Source organism: Symphodus melops, assembly GCF_947650265.1.
Source record: "Symphodus melops genome assembly, chromosome: 6".
Lineage (NCBI taxonomy): Eukaryota > Metazoa > Chordata > Actinopteri > Labriformes > Labridae > Symphodus > Symphodus melops.
In genome coordinates, this window is record NC_136696.1 from 24044028 (window position 1) to 24052307 (window position 8280).

Consider the following 8280-nt stretch of genomic DNA (forward strand, 5'->3'; position numbering starts at 1 on the left):
ATTTTGAGTTTACATTTGGATTCTTTTTACTTTCATTTGACAACTACAGTTATATTTTAAACCAAATAACTAAAATAAATAAAAATGATCACATAAAATTATAAATTTTCTTTGAATAGTGTAGCACTACAACATTTACAAACTATATTATACATTTTTCTTCTCTTATACACTCAGAAATACTTTGTTTTTACAAACACTTAAATATTATTATTATTTTCAATAATAAAACATTAGAAAATAAATAAAACACACTTCTGATCAAGAAGAGAGACAATTGTGTCTCCCAGTGAAGCGCCTTTTCCACAATAGGGTTTCATGTTGTAACAGTACCCTATGTCAGAATCGCAAAGGATGTAGGATTTGAACCCATATTTGACAGGTTTTTGGGGATCGTACACCCTGAACGCAAGCCGTCCACGCCACAGAAGCATACCCTCATCAATGCAAATGTTGGTGTTAGGTTGATACATTTGACTGAATTTAGATATAAGGTAATATAAGACAGGGCGGACTTTGTACAACCTGTCAGTGCTATTTGCTGGCCTTGATTCATAATCATTGGAGTGTAGAAATCTCCATATGATTTCAAACTGGTTGCGGGACGTGACCTTGTTGAAGTAGGAAGAGGCCAAAATGTCATCTGTAGACCAGTACATTTCAAGGTCAGGCTTACGAATGATATGATCAAGAGCAGCAGCATCATTTAGAGGTCCAGGATTCTCAGTGAAAAGGAAAGTCTTTTGGCTGGCAGTTCATTTCTTTCCACATCAGATTACCTGGACCAGGACCTGCACCTGGCTGGTTTACAGAGCCTCTTGCTTGGTCACCAGGTACTTGACCTCCACCACGCCCATAAGATCCACAGGTCCGACCTCTGCCTCTTTGCTGTGATCGACCTGTAAATAATTAGCAAGACAATTTTTTTTATTCAACAGTGTGATGTGCACAAAGAGAGGAACGTTATTTTTCTTACCTCTTTCACCTTGGGTAGTTCTGTATAAAGGACACCTGGGCCTTGAATCCCTGGACTCTGTGTGTGTAAAATGACAGTAAAATGTCATACAACCATTCATTTGGTAAATAGTTTGTGTACAAAATGAAAGCTAAATTATTTCTTTTTTATCTTCTCTCACAAATTAGCAGATGCTCTTGTCTTGTAGTATCTAATAATCATACAATCCAAGTAACATACTATCAAACAAAATAAAATATGTTATCATGACTCACCTCTTGCACCTACGTGTATGTCTGGACCTTGGAGACCTGGACTCTGTGTCTGGAAATTACAATAAAAAGTCCGTCAAAAATTCGTTTGGTACATAGTTTATGTACAAAACTGAGGGATATGTTATTTCGACGTCACGCTATCTCATGAATTATCAGATGCATATGCTATCACGGTGAATCAAAAAATAACGTGATTATATCTTACCTCTTACACGTCCTGAAGGTCTGAATGTAGGTCCTGAATCCCTCCATTCGCTGTCGCCGCTGCTGCCTTCATCCAGATCAGTTTCACGGAGGTCAAAAAATGAATTATCAGAGTCTGTATCTATAGTTAACTCTGTAGCTTCGGCAGCCGAATATCTCCTTGCTGGCGCCGGCATGTTTGTACTGTTCAAGAGCTTTTATCTCATATCTATACGGCTAATGTTGACTTTTTGACGTGCGTCAAACTCACATACAGACTGATCGAACTCCGCCCGCTGGAAAATAAGGACGAAGAAGATGTTTGTTTTTTTTTCTCTACTTTGTGTGACCTGTTTGACGAACCTCAGTGATCATTTCAACCTTTCTCTACGGCCACTTGTTTAGTGCCGACACGCAACGCACGTGGTCCTACCTGCAGCATTCGGACAAAAGGTACTGGAACAGTAAAATAGGTTTCCTCCATAAAATGCTGTCTAAATAATGATGAATCATCCATTTACAAGCTATTATTTTTAAATCATTCATTCTTGAGGTTTTATACAATTTCTTTATGGTTATTTATGTTAGTACACTTAAGGATCATTTAAGTAGACACAAATCTGGAAACACTGTGATTATAATGCAATAAAGAACATTTTCTTATCTCATTCTGTGAGCTTTGTTGGCATAAATGGCAAGATATTTCTAAAGCATGTAATAAAAAAGGACCAGTAATATGAATGATAATTATTAATCATTCGAAAATAATAATCATGATAATCAGTAAGGATATTTTAACAAGCGATATAAAAACAAAAAGATTATTATTTTTTTTTTTTGCAAAACTTTATTCATCAGTTGCACCTTTTACAATAACTTCAAGGGTACAAGAGAAATGTTCACAACACTTCCAGTGCTATGAGGTCACAGAACGTTGGCAACAAAGCAAAACAAAATAATTCTGTAACTCTGGAAGATCAAAGCATCATCAAAGCATTTAGAATGTTAAGTTTCAGTATTTAAGCCTGAGACACCAAGCTGAGAGCCACAGACACTTATCAGTTCAAGGATCAGATCTGAGACACGAGTCAGTAAGATATTTTAACAAGTGCTCTTAACTACTCAACATCTAAGTGACCACATCTCTGAATTTAATCAGAAAAGCTATGGAACAAAACACCAACTCACAGTCCCTGAGCTGGGCTGATATCATGGAGATGGAGGAGCAGGCTGAAAACCCAATGGAAGGTACCAGTAGCAGCAGCCAGCAAAACCAGTCCAGAGAGGTCTACATCAGGCCGCAAGATGATCCTAGGCCCAGAAGAGAGAAGGTAAGCCAGTGGCAAAACCAGCAAGGAGAAGTCCTTGCCCAGCCACAAGCTCATCCTCATCCCCAAAGTGTAAAGGGAAGGCAGTGGCAAAACCAGCAAAGAAAGTTCCCTCCCCATCCACAAGCTCATCCTCAAAGGGTGGAGAGAGGCTACTGGCAGCATCAGTACCCCTACCAGGGGCCCCCTGGAACCTCGTATGAGAGATATGCACCCCCTCCCCGATGGCTGGTGGAAAACAATCTTAGGGCTCGCCTGAAGGATGCGACCTACCACCTAAGACAGGAGAAAGGGATGAGGCAATTTTCGGAGCACACCAATGCCATCACCAAGAGTGAGCTCCTGGAGTTACAAAAAACGATGCAGGAGGAGCGTAACAGCACACTTGAGTGTGAAAAGGAAGTAAGGATGCTAAAAGAACAACTGAACCACCTGAATCCATCCTTAAGAATACCGGACATAAAGTATTATTCCTGCAAAACAAGAGAGGAGCTCATAGGAATAATTGAAGCTCAAAATACAAAGCTTCAGGAGAGAGCCTCAGTTGGTCCAAAGTTGGAGGAAACCATGGGAGCTGAAAACACCACCCCGGAGAAGGAAAGCATGGCCATGCAGGAGCAGGCCTTCGACAAAGAAATAACTATCTCCCTGCAGATGGAGGCCTTAATGAATCAGTTGCAAGAAAAGACCAGCAGCAACCTTGAGCTGGCCTTAAAACTGAAGGATCAGAAGGAGTCTAATCAGGCAATGCAAAAGAAGATGGAGGGGCTCCGAAAACAACTGACCATGTATATGTGGGAGCCAGGTGTATCCGCCTTCACGCTAGAGGACGATACGGATGTCTACGACGATGACTACACTCAAGACTCAGTCGAGGAAACTCCTGAGGAGGTCATAGAAGAGAAAAAAAGTCTAAGTCCATCCTCCGCAGCACCAGAGGAGGATTACAATGGCAAAATACTAGAGCTCCTAGATCTTGTTGGAACTCAAAACAAACAGCTGCAAGCTGAAATGTTGAAATCTGATTCTGTCCAGGAAGAACTGAAGGAAGTCAGGCATAAGCATTCAGAGGCAGTTAAGCAGAACATGAAGCTGAAAGCTCAGAATAAATCCCTGGAGAGAGAGAAGGAGATTCTTCAGGAAGAGCTCTCCCAAAAAGACAAGTCAAACTGTGATCAGCTGAAGAGCTTCACAAGTGAGCTCCAAACAAGAACAAACAGCTGTGATGAGCTGATCTTGAAAGTGAAAGTTAAGGAGGAGATCTGTCAGGGGTTGCAGAAGGAGGTGGAAGTGCTCCAAAAGCAGCTGGAGAACCTAATAGGTCAGCTCCAAACAAGAAAAAACTGCTGTGATGAGCTGAACATGAAATTGAAAGTTAAGGAGGAGACCTGTCAGGTGTTGCAGAAGGAGGTGGAGGTACTCCAAAACCAACTGGAGCAACAGACATGTAAGTGCAACAAAGAGCCTTCCCTTCAAGAGGACAACACCCAGGTAAACACTGAGATGGAGAAAATCGCTCCTTGGAGGAAGTTTAAGAAGGCCATCACTCCAAAACACCTTCGTAAAAACAAGCATCGCATGGGGCAGATGCAGGACCAGCTGTGACGAACTCAACAGCCCCAATCACCCCAATTCCCCCACCCCCAGCTCACACAGGCTGTAACAGGCTGCAGGGCAGCACAGTGGAACATGTGAAGTCCTGACATAGAGAAGCCAGCAGGTTTCTTTGTGTCAGAACGTCACATGGTCCCACTGTGTCTGCGTGGGTTTTTTTCTCCAGGCACTCTGGTTCATCCCACACAAATAATTGGATAAGAACTTAATTAATAAAAAAATTGGCAAATACTAAATATATAACCTTTCTGAGTAGTTGGATTTCTGTACAGAATTGTAAGGTACATGTATACTGTGTTTGCTGAGTATCAACTGTGTAAACAGGACAGACTCAAAGTGTTTAAATGTATGTTTTAAAAAGCACTATGCACCCTAAGGTTTCACACCTTTTCAACCCATAACTGAATGCAATATATTGCAGGTTACAACAACTATTTGATACTTTGTTTATTTAGAGGTCATAAAACAATGACAGAGACATATTAAACAGGTAATCTTCAGTGTCAAATGTAAATGAAGCCTTATATCATGATAGCAGGATATTTTCTCATTAAGCATCTATACTACCCCAAACCAAACAAGCTATCCGACAAATCACACCAGAGTACCTTTTAAATGGACCAAACAGCTCAGGTGTGAATTCACTCTTAGATTAAATAAATTGTTCAGTCGTTACTATTCTGTGACATTTAACCAAAGCCTTGAAAAGCTGGAGCAAAACGTTCTTCTACGCTGCCCAAGCCTGCTAAACCAGTTCATGTTTTTGTGCGTGTGTCAAAGTGTATGTCAGATGTATTTTGACAGTTTAATTGTGTGATCTGTTTGACGAACCTCAGTGATGATTTCAACCTTTCTCTACGGCCACTTGTTTAGTGCCGACATGCAACGCACATCCTACCTGCAGCATTCGGACAAAAGGTACTGGAACAGTAAAATAGTTTTCCTCCATAAAATGCTGTCTAAATAATGATGAATCATCCATTTACAAGCTATTATTTTTAAATCATTCATTCTTGAGGTTTTATACAATTTCTTTATGGTTATTTATGTTAGTACACTTAAGGATCATTTAAGCTGACACAAATCTGGAAACACTGTGATTATAATGCAATAAAGAACATTTTCTTATCTCATTCTGTGAGCTTTGTTGGCATAAATGGCAAGATATTTCTAAAGCATGTAATAAAAAAGGACCAGTAATATGAATGATAATTATTAATCATTCGAATATAATAATCATGATAATCAGTAAGGATATTTTAACAAGCGATGTAAAAACAAAAATATTTTTTTTTTTTTTTTTTTTTTGCAAAACTTTATTCATCAGTTGCACCTTTTACAATAACTTCAAGGGTACAAGAGAAATGTTCACAACACTTCCAGTGCTATGAGGTCACAGAACGTTGGCAACAAAGCAAAACAAAATAATTCTGTAACTCTGGAAGATCAAAGCATCATCAAAGCATTTAGAATGTTAAGTTTCAGTATTTAAGCCTGAGACACCAAGCTGAGAGCCACAGACACTTATCAGTTCAAGGATCAGATCTGAGACACGAGTCAGTAAGATATTTTAACAAGTGCTCTTAACTACTCAACATCTAAGTGACCACATCTCTGAATTTAATCAGAAAAGCTATGGAACAAAACACCAACTCACAGTCCCTGAGCTGGGCTGATATCATGGAGATGGAGGAGCAGGCTGAAAACCCAATGGAAGGTACCAGTAGCAGCAGCCAGCAAAACCAGTCCAGAGAGGTCTACATCAGGCCGCAAGATAATCCTAGGCCCAGAAGAGAGAAGGTAAGCCAGTGGCAAAACCAGCAAGGAGAAGTCCTTGCCCAGCCACAAGCTCATCCTCATCCCCAAAGTGTAAAGGGAAGGCAGTGGCAAAACCAGCAAAGAAAGTTCCCTCCCCATCCACAAGCTCATCCTCAAAGGGTGGAGAGAGGCTACTGGCAGCATCAGTACCCCTACCAGGGGCCCCCTGGAACCTCGTATGAGAGATACGCACCCCCTCCCCGATGGCTGGTGGAAAACAATCTTAGGGCTCGCCTGAAGGATGCGACCTACCACCTAAGACAGGAGAAAGGGATGAGGCATTTTTCGGAGCACACCAATGCCATCACCAAGAGTGAGCTCCTGGAGTTACAAAAAACGATGCAGGAGGAGCGTAACAGCACACTTGAGCGTGAAAAGGAAGTAAGGATGCTAAAAGAACAACTGAACCACCTGAATCCATCCTTAAGAATACCGGACATAAAGTATTATTCCTGCAAAACAAGAGAGGAGCTCATAGGAATAATTGAAGCTCAAAATACAAAGCTTCAGGAGAGAGCCTCAGTTGGTCCAAAGTTGGAGGAAACCATGGGAGCTGAAAACACCACCCCTGAGAAGGAAAGCATGGTCATGCAGGAGCAGGCCTTCGGCAAAGAAATAACTATCTCCCTGCAGATGGAGGCCTTAATGAATCAGTTGCAAGAAAAGACCAGCAGCAACCTTGAGCTGGCCTTAAAACTGAAGGATCAGGAGGAGTCTAATCAGGCAATGCAAAAGGAGATGGAGGGGCTCCGAAAACAACTGACCATGTATATGTGGGAGCCAGGTGTATCCGCCTTCACGCTAGAGGACGATACGGATGTCTACGACGATGACTACACTCAAGACTCAGTCGAGGAAACTCCTGAGGAGGTCATAGAAGAGAAAAAAAGTCTAAGTCCATCCTCCGCAGCACCGGAGGAGGATTACAATGGCAAAATACTAGAGCTCCTAGATCTTGTTGGAACTCAAAACAAACAGCTGCAAGCTGAAATGTTGAAATCTGATTCTGTCCAGGAAGAACTGAAGGAAGTCAGGCATAAGCATTCAGAGGCAGTTAAGCAGAACATGAAGCTGAAAGCTCAGAATAAATCCCTGGAGAGAGAGAAGGAGATTCTTCAGGAAGAGCTCTCCCAAAAAGACAAGTCAAACTGTGATCAGCTGAAGAGCTTCACAAGTGAGCTCCAAACAAGAACAAACAGCTGTGATGAGCTGATCTTGAAAGTGAAAGTTAAGGAGGAGATCTGTCAGGGGTTGCAGAAGGAGGTGGAAGTGCTCCAAAAGCAGCTGGAGAACCTAATAGGTCAGCTCCAAACAAGAAAAAACTGCTGTGATGAGCTGAACATGAAATTGAAAGTTAAGGAGGAGACCTGTCAGGTGTTGCAGAAGGAGGTGGAGGTACTCCAAAACCAACTGGAGCAACAGACATGTAAGTGCAACAAAGAGCCTTCCCTTCAAGAGGACAACACCCAGGTAAACACTGAGATGGAGAAAATCTCTCCTTGGAGGAAGTTTAAGAAGGCCATCACTCCAAAACACCTTCGTAAAAACAAGCATCGCATGGGGCAGATGCAGGACCAGCTGAGACAAACTCAACAGCCCCAATCACCCCAACTCCCCCACCCCCAGCTCACACAGGCTGTAACAGGCTGCAGGGCAGCACAGTGGAACATGTGAAGTCCTGACATAGAGAAGCCAGCAGGTTTCTTTGTGTCAGAACGTCACATGGTCCCACTGTGTCTGCGTGGGTTTTTTTCTCCAGGCACTCTGGTTCATCCCACACAAATAATTGGATAAGAACTTAATTAATAAAAAAAATTGGCAAATACTAAATATATAACCTTTCTGAGTAGTTGGATTTCTGTACAGAATTGTAAGGTACATGTATACTGTGTTTGCTGAGTATCAACTGTGTAAACAGAACAGACTCAAAGTGTTTAAATGTATGTTTTAAAAAGCATTATGCACCCTAAGGTTTCACACCTTTTCAACCCATAACTGAATGCTATATATTGCAGGTTACAACAACTATTTGATACTTTGTTTATTTAGAGGTCATAAAACAATGACAGAGACATATTAAACAGGTAATCTTCAGTGTCAAATGTAA

General features: G+C 41.4%; 1 long non-coding RNA gene across 2 annotated transcripts; it reads right to left on the minus strand.

Moving 5' to 3' along the window:
* Nucleotides 1-401: 401 nt before the first annotated feature.
* On the minus strand, nt 402-1731 carry LOC306825883. Of its 2 annotated transcripts, XR_013779316.1 has the most exons (4): nt 1436-1480; nt 1231-1279; nt 977-1033; nt 402-899 (listed from the first exon to the last, which is right to left on the minus strand). It is a non-coding gene; the product is annotated as an uncharacterized lncRNA (long non-coding RNA). The 2 variants fall into 2 exon arrangements; XR_013779315.1 differs by having other exon boundaries at nt 1231-1731.
* Nucleotides 1732-8280: the final 6549 nt, after the last annotated feature.